The sequence below is a fragment of the Canis lupus genome, chromosome 25, assembly GCF_048164855.1.
Source record: "Canis lupus baileyi chromosome 25, mCanLup2.hap1, whole genome shotgun sequence".
NCBI lineage: Eukaryota > Metazoa > Chordata > Mammalia > Carnivora > Canidae > Canis > Canis lupus.
In genome coordinates this window covers 13463030-13476766 of record NC_132862.1, presented here as the reverse complement: position 1 = coordinate 13476766, position 13737 = coordinate 13463030, and the positions used below count along the sequence as shown (strand labels likewise).

Here is a 13737-nt window from a genome sequence, read left to right as displayed (position 1 = left end):
TAAAATCTTAAACTGTGCCAACTCAGGAGAAATTGAAATTCTCATTCTCTGTCTGGCCAGTTTCCCAGCCTTGGTGCCATTGTTTCCTTCCTTCCTTCCTTCCTTCCTTCCTTCCTTCCTTCCTTCCTTCCTTCCTTCCTTCCTTTTCTTTCTTTCTTTCTTTCTTTCTTTCTTTCTTTCTTTCTTTCTTTCTTCTTTCTTTCTTTTTGTGCCATTGTTTCTAATAATAATTCAGAATCTGACTGTTTAGAAATACATAGGTCTTGGTTCTTACAATTACTCAAGGTATTTGGAGTGTTCTTAGCACCTTCACTTTTAGTTGGGAGCCAGGCCTGCAGTCTGAATGCACTGTGAGTGGTGAGCAGGAACATGGCTCTCCCATTGTGCTATCCTCTCCCTTCCCTTGGTTTCCAGGCTCACTGGGAAGTCCCTGTTTGGGAGAGTTTCAGGCTAAGATAAAGTGTGGGGAGAGGGATGCTGGTATTAGTATCTAAGTCTTGGTGGGGAGAATCTGTTCAGCCTCCAGAGATTCCATTGTCCCATGGCAATAGAGCCTGAGAAACCAGACTTTATATATGTCACTATGACTGGGGCTTCACCACATTTACTAATCTGAAGACCACTGAGAGGTTATTATTAACCTCATTTATTTCTGAAAATACAAACCCGAGTGATAATGCTATGCTAGAAGTATTCTGGGACAAAAAAAAAAAAAAAAAGATCATATGCGGAAAAAAAAGAGGCAACCCAAGAAACAGACTCCTGAACTATAGAGAACAAACTGGTGGTTAAGGGGTTGGGGGAGGTGGGCAGTGAGGATGGGTAAAAGAGGTGATGGGAATTAAAGAGTACACTTGTGATGAGCACTAGATGTTGTAGGGATGTGTTGAATCACTAAGGGGAAGGAGTTAAGATGGTGGAGGAGTAGGAACACCCTGACCTTGTATTCTCCCTCTAAGTTAAATAGGTATCAAATCATTCTGAACATCTAAGAGATCGATTGGAGGTCTGAGAGAACAAAACCCACAAGTCTACAAGTAGAAAAGCAACCACCTTTTGGAAGCTGGGAAGTGTGGAAGTTCACTGAGGGGAGACCTATCTGTGGATGCAGTGGTGGGGAGGGAGCCTGCATACAGAGGTAAGCAGTATTAGAAGCAGCAGAGCACAAAATCCTAACTTTAAATTCACTGCTCTGGGGGATGTGCCTGGATTAAAGGTGCTCAGGTGGCAAAAAGGGGCAGAATCACAGAAGTGACAGGGCGGTCTGAGGATCTCTTAGGTTACAGGAAGAATGGGTGGGGCCAAGGTGTTGCACTGCTCCCAGGCATAGGAGCCAGAAAGCTGGCAGAGAACAGCAGGTCTTGGTGCAAGCTTTCTGCTATAAACTGCAAACTGCTGTGTGGTTGTGGGACCACCTTCCTGGGACAAGCCAGCAAACACGGGGAGATCCCTGGAGGAGCAGTGTGGGTCTGCACTGTGGCCATCCCTGAAATTTAGAGTTTTGTAACTCCAAAAGGCTGAGACTCAGGGTAAATGCAGGGTTCCAATGGAAACCAGTGAGACAAATAGGCTGATCGCTTTGTTGTGGGGGCTCAGAGGAGGGGGTGCGAACTTTGAGCTCTCAGGCTAGAGAGCAGGGCTCAGCCATTTTCACTCCACTCATCAGGGCTGAAAGCAAAAAGCAGTGGCACCTGGTGGAAGCCAGACTGTGCACACTAAGCCCCGCCCCACTGTGCATTTCCACTGAAACCAGAGAATCTGTGCAGCAGGCCCCTCCCCCAGAAGACCTGCACAGCCTGCTCCCACCAAGCTTACTGATCATAGAAGGCTGCAAAGTCTTAAGCTCTAAGAGAAATAGGATGAAGCCTCCTCTTTACTTTTATTATTTCTTTTATTTTTATTATTTTTTCATTTATTTTCTTACATTTTCCAATTCCTTTGAAAATATTTTTAATTATTATTTAAAAAAATCATATATATACTTTACATATATATTTTATTTTGTTTACTTTCATTGTAATTTAATTTAATTTTTTATTTTGGGATCAGATTCTTTTTTTGAGAGAGAGAGAGGCAGAGACACAGGCAGAGGGAGAAAAGCAGGCTCCATGCAGGGAGCTTGACGCGGAACTCGATCCCGGGTCTCCAGGATCACACCCCAGGCTGCAAGAGGCGCTAAACCGCTGCACCACCGGGGCTGCCCCTGGGATCGGATTCTTTTAACAAGCCGACCAAAACACACCCAGGATCTAGTTGGTTTTTTGTTTTTTGTTTGTTGTTGTTTTGGTTTTCTTGTTTTGTGTTTTTGGTTTTCTTGTTCTTTTTTTTTGTATTTGTTCTGCTCTTTTTTGTTTTTTGCTTTGCTGTCATGTGATTTGTTTGTTTGCTTTTATTCTTTTTTTTTTCTCTTTTTTTTCTTTTCTGGACAAAATTATCAGACAGAGGAATTCACCCCAATAAAATAAAGATAGAACTCACAGCCAGGGATTTAATCAATAAGATTAAGAAGTCTGAACTAGAATTTAAAATAAGGATTATAAGGATACTAGCTGAGCTTGAAAATAGAATAGAAGACACTACAGAATCCTTTAATGCAGAGGTAAAAGAACTAAAATCTAATAAGGCCAAACCTAAAAATGCTATCACTGAGATGCAAACACAAATGGAGGCCATAAAAATTAGGCTGGTTGAAACAGAGCGGCTAATCAGTAATATAGAAGATGAAATTATGGAAAATAATAAAGCCAAAAAGAGGGAAAGAAAGGTAATGGGCCATGAAGGTAGACTTAGAGAACTCAGCCACTTAGTAAAACTCAGTAAGATTCATATCATAGGCATCTTAGGAGATGAAGAGAGAGATAAGAGGGTAAAAGGTTTATTTGAACAAATTATAGCTGAAAACTTCTTTGAGTGGAGGGAAAAAAACAAAGTAACAAAGCCTAGAAAGAATCAGAGAACATCACCAGAAACACCAACTCTACAGGTAACAAAGACATAGGGCATCAGAATGGATAGAAAAAACAAGACCCATCTATATGCTGCCTACAAGACACTCATATTAGGCTTATAGACATTTGCATATTGAAAGTGAGGGGATGGAGAACTATATATCATACTAATGGATGTCAGAAGACAGCTGGAGTAGCCATACTTATATCAGACAAACTAGATTCTAAAACAAAGACTGTACAGACTGTATATGAAGAAGGCACTTTATCAAAATTAAGGGTCTATCCATCAAGAAGATCTAACTATTGTAAATATTTATGCACTCAACTTGGGAGCACCCAAATATATAAATTAATAATAAACAAGGAAATTCATTGATGATGATTATACAATAATAGTAGGGGACTTTAACACCCCACTTAGAGCAGTGGATAGATCATCAAGCAGAAAATCAACAAGGAAATAATGGCTTTGAATGACATACTGGACCAAATGGACTTAACAGATATATTCAGAAAATTTCATTTTAAAGCAGCAGAACACAATTTTTTTCAAGGGCATATAGATCATTTTCCGGAATAGAAATACTGGGTGACAAATAGATCCTCAACAAGTACAAAAAGATCAGGATCATACCATGCATATTTTCAGGTCACAATGCTATGAAACTGGAAGTCAAACACAAGAAAAAATTTGGAAACACCTCAAATACATGGAGGTTAAAGAATATACTACTAAAGAATGAATGGGTTAGTCAAGGAATTTAAAGAAGAATCAAATAAAAAGTACATGGAAGCAAATGAAAATGAAAGCACAACAGCCCCAAACCTTTGGGATACAGCAAAGATGGTCCTAAGAGGGAGGTATATTGCAGTACAGACCTACCTCAAGAAGCAAGAAAAGTCTCAAATCATAACCTAGCCTTACACCTAAAAGATCTAGAAAAGGACTGGTAAATAAAGCCTAAAGCCAGCAGGAGAAGGGAAATAATAAAGATTAGAGCAGAAATAAATGATATAGGAACAAACAAACAAAAACCCAGTGTAACCAATTAAGGAAACTAAGAGCTGGTTCTTTGAAAGAATTAATAAAATTGATAAGTCTGAGCCAGACTTATCAAAAAGAAAAGGGAAAGGACCCAATAGATAAAATCACAAATGATAAAGGAGAGATCACAACCAACACCACAGAAATACAAACAATTATAAGAGAATACTCTGAGGAATTATATGCCAACAAACTGGGCAACCTGGAAGAAATAGATTCCTAGAAACTTACAAACTACTAAAACTGAAACAAGAAGAAATAGAAAATTTGAACAGACTCATAATCAGCAAAGAAATTGAATCAGTAATAAAAATCTCTCAGCAAACAGGAGTCCACAGCCAGATGGCCTCTGAGTGGAATTCTTCCCAACATTTAAAGAAGAATTAATACCTATTCTTCTGAGACTGTTCTAAAAATTGAAAATGGAAGGAAAACTTTCAAATTCATTCCACGAAGCCAGCATTACCTTGATCCCCAAACCAGACAAAGATACCACTAAAAAGGAGAATTAGAGACCAATAGCCCTGATGAACATGGATGCCAAAATTCTCACCGAAATATTAGCCAATAGGATGTAACAGTACATTGAAAGGATTATTCACCATGACCAAAAAGGATTTATTCCTGGGCTGAAAGGGTGGTTCAACATCCACAAATCAATCAATGTGATACACTACATTAATAAAAGAAAGGATAAGAACCATATGATCCTCTTCACAGATGGAGAAAAACCATTTGACAAAATACAGCCTCCTTTCTTGATTTAAAAAAAAAACAACTCTCCACATTGTAGGGATCGAAAGAACATTGGTATCATAAAAGCCTTATATGAAAAATCCACAGCAAATATCATTCTCAAAGGGAAAAACTGAGAGATTTTCCCTTACAGTCAGGAACATGACAGGGATGTTCACTCTCACCACTGTTGTTCAATATCGTATTGGAAGGCCTAGCCTCAGTAATCAGACAACAAAAAGAAAAAAAAGGCATACAAATTGACAAAGAAGTCAAACTTTCACTATTGTAGACATGATACTCTATGTAGAAACCTGAAAAACTCCACCAAAAAATTGCTAGAATTCATAAACAAATTTAGCAAAGTCATAGTATATAAAATCAATGTGCAGAACTCTGTTGCATTTATATACACTAATAACAAAGCAACAGGAAAAGAAATCAAGGAATCAATCGCATTTGCAATTGCACCAAAAGCAATGAGATACCTAGGAATAGATCTAAAGAAGTAAAAGATCTATACTTTGAAAACTATAGAGCTCTTATGAAAGAAATTGAAGAGGACACAAAGAAATGGAAAAGCATTCCATGTTCATGGTTTGGAAGCCATAGATAAAATGCCTATACTACCCAAAGCAGTCTACATATTTAATGTAAACCCCAACAAAATGCCACCAGCATTTTTAACAGAGCTAGAACAAACCATCCTAAAATTTGTATGGAACCACAAAAGACCCTGAATAGCCAAAGCAATTCTGAAAAGGGAAAACAAACCTAGAGGCATCATGATTCTGGATTTCAAACTCTATTACAAAGCTGTCGTCATCCAGATAGTATGGTACTAGTGCAAAAGGAGACACCTAGATCAACAGGACAGAAGAGAACCCAGACATGGACCCGCGGCTATATGGTCAACTAATCTTTGACAAAGCAGGAAAGAATATACATTGTAAAAAATACAGTCTCTTCAACAAATGGTATTGAGAAAACTGGACAGCCACATGCAGAAGAATGAAACTGGACCACTTTCTTACACACAAAAAATTCAGAATGGATGAAAGACATTAATGTGAGACAGATACCATCAAAATCCTAAAGGAAAACATAGAAAACTCTTTGATCTTGGCCATAGCAATTCTCATTAGACACATCACCAGAGGCAAGGGAAACAAAAGCAAAAATGAGTTATTGGGACTTCAGCAAGATACAAAGTTTCTTCAAAGAAACTAACAAAACTAAAAGGTATCCTATGGAATGAAAGAATATGCTTATAAACAACATATCTAATAAAGAGTTAGTATCCAAATCTACAAAGAACTTATCAAGATCAACATCCAGTTAAGAAATGGACAGAAGACAGGAATAGACACTTTTTCCAAGAAAGACATCCAGATGGTGAATAGACATATGAAAAAATATTCAACATCACACATCATCAGGAAAATATAAATCAAAATTATGATAATATTCCATTTCACACCTGTCAGGATGGCCAAAATTAATAACACAAGAAACAAGAGATGTTGGAGAGGATGTGGAAAATGGGAACCTTCTTGCAGTGTTGGTGGGAATGCAAACTGATGCATCCACTCTGGAGAACACTGTGGAGCTTTCTCAAAATGTTAAAAATAGAACTATTCTATGATCCAGCAATTGCACTACTGGGTATTTACCCAAAGGATGCAAAAATACAGATTTGAAGGGATACATGCAATGCAATGTTTATGACAGCATTATCAACAATAGCCAAACAATGGAGAGACCCCAAATGTTCATTGACTAATGAATGGATAAAAATGAAGTGGTATATATGATGGAAAATTGCTCAACCATTAAAAAGAATAAAATCTTGCTATTTGCAATAACATGAATGGAACTGGAATGTATTATGCTAAGTGAAATAAGTCAGAGAAAGACAAATACAATGTGATATCACTCATATGTGGAATTTAAGAAAGAAAACAGATGAATACATGGGAAGGGGGAAAAGAAAAAAAAGCAGAGAGGGTAAGAAGCCTGAAGATACTCTTGACGATGGAGACCAAACTGAGGGTTGATGGAGACAGGTGGGTGGGAGATGGGCTAGATGAGTGATGCATATTAAGGAAGGCACTTGTTCTGATGAGCACTAGGTGTTGTATATAAATGATGAAAAAGTAAATTCTACTCCAGAAACCAGTATTGCACTGTATGTTAACTACCTATAAAGGAAAGAAAGAAGAAAGAAAGAAAGGAAAGAAAGAAAGAAAGAAAGAAAGAAAGAAAGAAAGAAAGAAAGAAGGAAGGAAGGAAGGAAGGAAGGAAGGAAGGAAGGAAGGAAGGAAGAAAGAAAGAAAGAAAGAGTTGAATCGTAGAAAGAAAGAAAGAAAGAAAGAAAGAAAGAAAGAAAGAAAGTGTTGAATCGTTAAATTGTACACATGAAACTAATATTACACTGTATTTTAACTAACTGGAATTTAAATAAAAACCTAAAATAAAAGTGTTACAGTAAAGAAGAGAATGTAACTATCTGGCCAGAGTGGAGGATCTGGGAGGCTCCTACACAAAGAAAAGCTAACATCGAAGCAGATCCACTCAAGACAAAAAAACACTCAACAGTGTTAGGGTAGGATAAGCATTCTAGGCAGAGGAATCACATATGCACTCTCTTGGGAGCATGAGATTATTTTAAAAGCATCCTATTAAATACTGGAATTTCTGACAAATTCCAACCCCTAAAGCACTTACATCTACTCTATAAGGAGACACTTAAGTAACTGAAGATGCAAAAATATATATACTCTTGTATTGATATAGAGTTTTACTTTGAAATGTGAGACTATAAAGCTAATTAGGCCTTTGGGGAGCATGTTTGCTACAGTGAAATTAGAAGAGTTGTTTAAAACACCAAGTTTATCTCATTAAAAATTAGAAAAGTAATCTACGACTTTATGTTCAAACACAGTATATTATATATGAGATTTTCCCAATCTCATAAATGAGTGCAAAGTAACTAAATCACTTGCTCTTCTGATAAAAATAACTGGATAAGAGTATAACAGTTCCTCAGAAAGTTACAAATAGAACTAACCTACAATTCAGCAATAGCACTACTAGGCATATACCCAAAGGATACAAAAATACAGATTCAAAGGGGTACATGCACCCGATGTTTATAGTAGCATTATCAACAATAGCCAAACCAAAGGTTCATCCACTGAAGAATGGATAAAGAAGATGTGAGATGGTGATATATATATATATATACATACAATGGAATATTACTCAGCCATCAAAAAGAATGAAATCTTCCATTTGCAATGACGTGGATAGAGCTAGAGTGTATTATGAAGAGTGAAATAAGACAGTCAGACAAAAACAAATACCGTAAGATTTCATTCATATGGGGAATTTAAGGAACAAAGCAGATGAACATATAGGGAGAAAATTTAAAAAAAAAAAGAGTAAATAGGGAGAAGATTTTTTAAAAAGAGAGTAAAACAATCCATAAGACTTTTTGATATTTATGACTATTTTATTTGTAAAAATCTAATACAAAGGCAAATTTCTCAATAATCACTGAATCATTAGCTTAAAAAGAACCATTTATGGTAATTCATCAAAGAAAGTATAGACAAAATTAAGAGAATGTGGCAAGAGGACAAAGTTATGTAGGACCTCTATACTTTCATGTCATTGCTTCAACCTCAATACTGTCTGGTAATTAATTAAAATCCTTCAACATTGAAATCATTCTAGATTATTCATTTCTTGCTTTTTGTGATTCAATATTGAGGCTTCCTAAATGCTATCAACTTTCATGAAGTAGGAAAAAATACCATAGAGATCAAATGATAGAGAACAAATTGAAGGTTGATTGAAGGAGGTAGGTGGGGAGTGGGCTAACTGGCTAATAGGAAGTAGGGAGGTACTTGTGACGATGAACATTGGGTATTGTATGTAAGTGATGAATCACTGAATTGTACATCCGAAGCCAATTTTACCATATATGATAACTAGAATTTAAATAAAAACTTGGTTGGGGGTGCAGTGTAATTTACTAAGTGGGAGCCCAATGGGTAAAATGTTTTGCAAGCTTATTCTCTCATGTTGGCATTGTTTTGATTTCCTGTTACGCATGGTATAGTGCAGAGGAGGTATCTATCAGAGTAATAAGGGCACCATAGATAGAAGCTGCTTGTAGGTAAGAGTATTCTTTGACCATAAACTTTGTGTATATGGATTTCTGCTGCCAATCACTTGATACATACATATTTGTATGGATTGAATCAAAAGTCTTTGCTGAAGACAGATCAATAATAACATTGCTATTTTGGCTAAAGTCATGCTTTTAGAAAGAGCGTAAGTTTACTAATATGTTTAGGGGTTACCCACCTTTGATGAGACACTACAATTTGGAATAAACAAAGCATGCCGACAAAGAAATATAAAAAGAACTTGTAAATTCATAAAGAAACATGCTCTTTAATAAAATCACTTTGGAGGCTCTTCCTTTATTTCATCGGTGTTGTCATCTCCACTCAATTTTTAAAAATTATCGTCAGTGTTACTTTAAGAAACATTAGAAAAAAAAACATTAGAAAAAGGAAAGTTACAAAGGAAAAAAGTTAGAAGGACCATACATTTAGAATTGGTAATACTTTGAACTAAATTTCAAATTCAGCAGTTAGTAGCTCAGTAAACAGGAGCAATTGGCCCAAATGGCCAGAGAACTAGTTTCCTTATCTGTAAAACGGCAAGAGTAGTACACTCACCTTCTAGAAAATGAGGATAAAATGAGATAATACCTATGAAATGATGTAACGAATTCCCAGGCAAGTCACATGCAAGCACCATTCTATAAGGGATTTCATATGGGACCTCAGTTTCACTAAACATATATTTCTCTAACAAGTTGCTCATCACTGTATGTCATGGATCTTTGGAAGTTTCTCTTGCAATAATTAGTGATTAATTGCCAAACAATGAACTAAAACCCAAAGCCAAATGGCCTTTCCCTTCCTCATGTCCATATCATTGCTTTCTTGTCTATCTCCATGCCACATACTGATCTACTTTTCTGTTCTCCACTGGTCTATGTTCCAGGTCGGCTTGTAACAAGCAAGAGATCTCCTCATATCAAAATGAAAGCGGAGTTGCAAAGAGCTCTATGAAGTGTTTTGTTTTTGTTGTCTGCAATTACTAAAATAAACACATTAAGTGTGACTCTATCCTTAATTTTAGCTACAAATACTTAATTTTCTAGGAAGTTGATCAGTGCAATTGAATAACATTTATGATTTTCTCTACTGCAGTGACTTGTTTGCAGCTGTTGGAGCATGTTTTGGTGCATCGGAGGGGAGTAAGATTGCTTTAACTTTTTTGCTTTTGTTTTGGGGTGTGGTGTAGCAGTGGGAGAGGAGAGCAACACTGAGGTTGAGGATCATCTGACAAAAATTTTACCTCGGTACAGAGTCCACTTTTTCCGTGTAACTTTTATACATTACAGTAACCTCTCTGCTCCCCTCTCCTCCTACAATATGAGGTTTTGCTATTTATATGTTTCATATCTACTGTATCAGAGCTACATTACTGATGGGTACAATGTCTGTGGCACATAATTACATCTGGGAAATTAACTTTGGCATTTAAAACTGTGAATTCTGATAATTTCTAAGAAGTTCTTTCTTCTTGCAATAGGGAATTATAGAATAAATGAGATCATTTCAGTTTTATGTGTCAAGCCTGCTTGAGTCAATATGGGAGTATCTTTATTTAGCAAGAGGGATTTTCTTTCAAAGATAAATATAAGTTTTGGCTACATAAAATAGAATGTCTTCATTGATATGTGCTTATTTCAAAAGTAAACACAAGTGGTAGCAATATCTAGTAATATTCTAAGTGACCTATAATGTTAAGCTCTTAAGTCCACTCAATTAAGTATTCATTAAATGCTCTCAGTTATTTTATAAAATTTGGTGTTCCATAAAGATGATTAGTATGTGTCAATTACAGGGAGATACATAGTCCTTCATCTGTTAACTACCGACACTTTACTTTTTACAATCCCTTTCTGACTTATTCACTTCATATTAAAGAAAGTGGTTTTCCAGGTATAGACTTATTTTTTAAATATCAAAATATAAATTATTCAATTGTTTCTTCAAATAATTTTTATACTTTCAAAGTAATGTAAATTGGAAGAAAGAAAATTGACACAATTTGAAATGTTGCAGGAGTTTTTTTACAATTAAAAAAATTAAATTCATTTAATGAACATATAGCATATTATTAATTTCAAAGGTAGAGGTCAATGATTCATCAGTCTTATATAACACCCAGTATTCATTACATCATGTGCCCTCCTAAATATACATCACCCAGTTATCCCATCCCCTGACCCTCTGCTCTCCAATAACCCTCAGTTTGTTTCCTATGATTAAGAGTCTCTAATGGTTTGTCTCCCTCTTTGATTTTGTCTTGTTTTTTATTTTTCCCTCCTTCCCCAATAACCCCCTTTTTATTTCTTAAATTACACATATGAGTGAAATCATATGATAATTGTCTTTCTCTGATTGACTTGTTTAGCTTAGCATAATACCCTCTAGTTCCATTCATGTCATTGCAAATGGCAAGATTTCATTTTTGATGGCCAAGTAGTGTTCCACTGTATATATGTGTATATATACTACATTGAAGGAGATTTTTATAATATAATTGAACATTATGAAAAAAGTGCAACCTAAATCTTTAATCATTAGTTGAAGGTTTGTGTGTTAGAAACCTATGGGAAAGTCTCCCTTGTAAGTCTATATAGACAGAATTGCTTTCTTTTTGTGCATCAGAGTCAAAGAAACTGTGGAAGTGAGGAACATGGGCTATGCACTCATGATTATACCAGCTCACCTGCCCAATCTCTTTTTGTGTCAGTTTCCTCATATATAAAAAGATGAAAAAAATACTACCACATATAATTGTCAGGAGCATATTGTTCTCAGATCCTCTTTATCTCCAAATCTTTTTTTTCTTATCTCCAAATCTAAAATAACTTTTAGCTGCTTTATATTGTTGATGGAAGGAAGGTGAATTTTGGAGTTAGCTGGTAGATGGAGCCGATATTCTGTGATTACTCATCCTGGTGAGTTATTTGAATGGCAGACTATAGTCTCTGGATTGTGTATCATAGGTATCAGTGGCTGAGTAACTTGGTATCCCATCAAACTAACACTTTGAGTATTTGTTAGCCTTTATTCAGTGAGACCCAGGAGAAACTGATTTTGTGGTAACCAAAAAAAAAAAAAAAAGAAAGAAAAAAAAAAAAGAAAACAAATTGGCCTTGGTTTCACTTCCAATGATTTGGGAGGCAATGATTTGGGAGGCTAGGCAAGATGGCAGAAGAGTAGGGGTCCTCAATTCATCTGGTCCCACAAACTTACCTAGATAACTTTCAAAAATCCTGAACACCTATGATTTTAACCTGAGATGTAAAGAGAGAACAGCTGGAATGCTACAGAGAGAAAAGTAATTGCTTCCGACAAGGTAGGAAGACAGAGAAGAGACAAGATGGGGGAGGGGAGCTGCAGCTGGCTGGGGCAAGCCCAGGGAAACTGGGCTGAAAGCAGAGACTGGACAAGCTGGGGCACAAAAGCAGAGCTGTGGCAAGCTGGGGCATGAAAGTTAAGCCGCGAAAAGAAAAGCTGTGAAAGCTGGGGCACAAAAACTGAGCCCCAGACAATTGGGAACTTTAAAAATCTGCACCTGAGAAAGTCTTCCCTGACGGAATAGGGCAGAATCACAGGAGGGTCAGTGAAGCCTCAATATTCCTGGAGACACAATAAGAATAGGAGCGCCTGGGAGAAAGCTCACCGCAAACCATGGTCAGGTTGCAGTAAAGGGCTAGAATGCCACAACGTTCTGGGGCATTTGGGAAAGCTGGCCAGTTACATGGGCTGGCACCGTAGCTCTCTTCACCCTAGAGCCCGGCAACAGACAGAGGCAGCTATCCTCCATTCCCCTCAGGAGGACACAGGACAGTGAGAACTCTTGCTGCGGGGCGCCCTTCAATTTGTGCAGATCAGTGCACCCTCACCTGTCCCCAGGAGCATCCAGGCCAGTGTAGACTGGAGACTGCAGTTGGGTACTCATGGGGAGCTCTTGGCTCAGGAGCTACAGTTCTGACTGCTACCATTTTTAATCTTTTCCTTCTTCTCCCCTTTCACCTGGGAGATGCAGGGCCTCTAGGGAACAAAACCTCATGGATAAACAGCTCACCCTGAGCTGGGCCACCTGGCAAAGGGTGAGGACATCTCTGCCCAGACACAGACCCCTGCAAATCAGCACAGCAGACCCCTCCCCCAGAAGAACTGCTGGGAGAAGAAAGGAAGAGCAAGTTTACTGACTAAGTAGCACTGGAAAGCTCCAGGACTGATGGAAAATAGTATATAGAACTAGAGGCTTCTTTCATTACAATTCGGTTTTTATTTCAGGTTAAAAATTTCCGATATTTTTTCTCTTTTCCCACCTTAACTACAATATTTTACCAACTCTTCATTTTTAAGCTGTTTCCTTCTTGACTTTCATATTTCTATAATTACATGTCTTACATGTATTCAGTTTTGGATTCCCTTCAACATATTCAACTTAATTTTGGTAGATGTATGAGTTATAAGTTTTTGGGTTTTTTGTTTTTTTTCTGTCTTATTTTGTTTTTTTTATTTTTTATTTTTTTTATTTTTATTTTTTTTATTATTTTGTTTTATAATGATGGAAGTTAGTACCTTCTAACATACAGACCAAAATACACCCAGAACCATTCCTTCCCATTCTACCCCCCTGCTTAATCTTGTTTCTGTTTTTGTGGTTGATGTTGGGTGTCTATATAAGTTTTGCTCATTTATATAAATTTGGAATTTTGCATCTTCTAACAAACAGAACAAAATAGATTCAGAACCAAGAGGATCATCTATTGGTCCCCTCAGAGACTATATTTTCTCCCCAGCACTACTCTCTCCACATCCACATTTTTCC

The 13737-nt window shown here is 36.9% G+C and overlaps 1 long non-coding RNA gene across 1 annotated transcript; it reads left to right on the top strand.

The window, feature by feature from the left end:
- Nucleotides 1-1013: 1013 nt before the first annotated feature.
- LOC140617268 (uncharacterized) lies at nucleotides 1014-10439 on the top strand. Its single transcript, XR_012017499.1, has 2 exons — nucleotides 1014-1138; nucleotides 9817-10439. It is a non-coding gene; the product is annotated as an uncharacterized lncRNA (long non-coding RNA).
- The last annotated feature ends 3298 nt before the right edge of the window (nucleotides 10440-13737 follow it).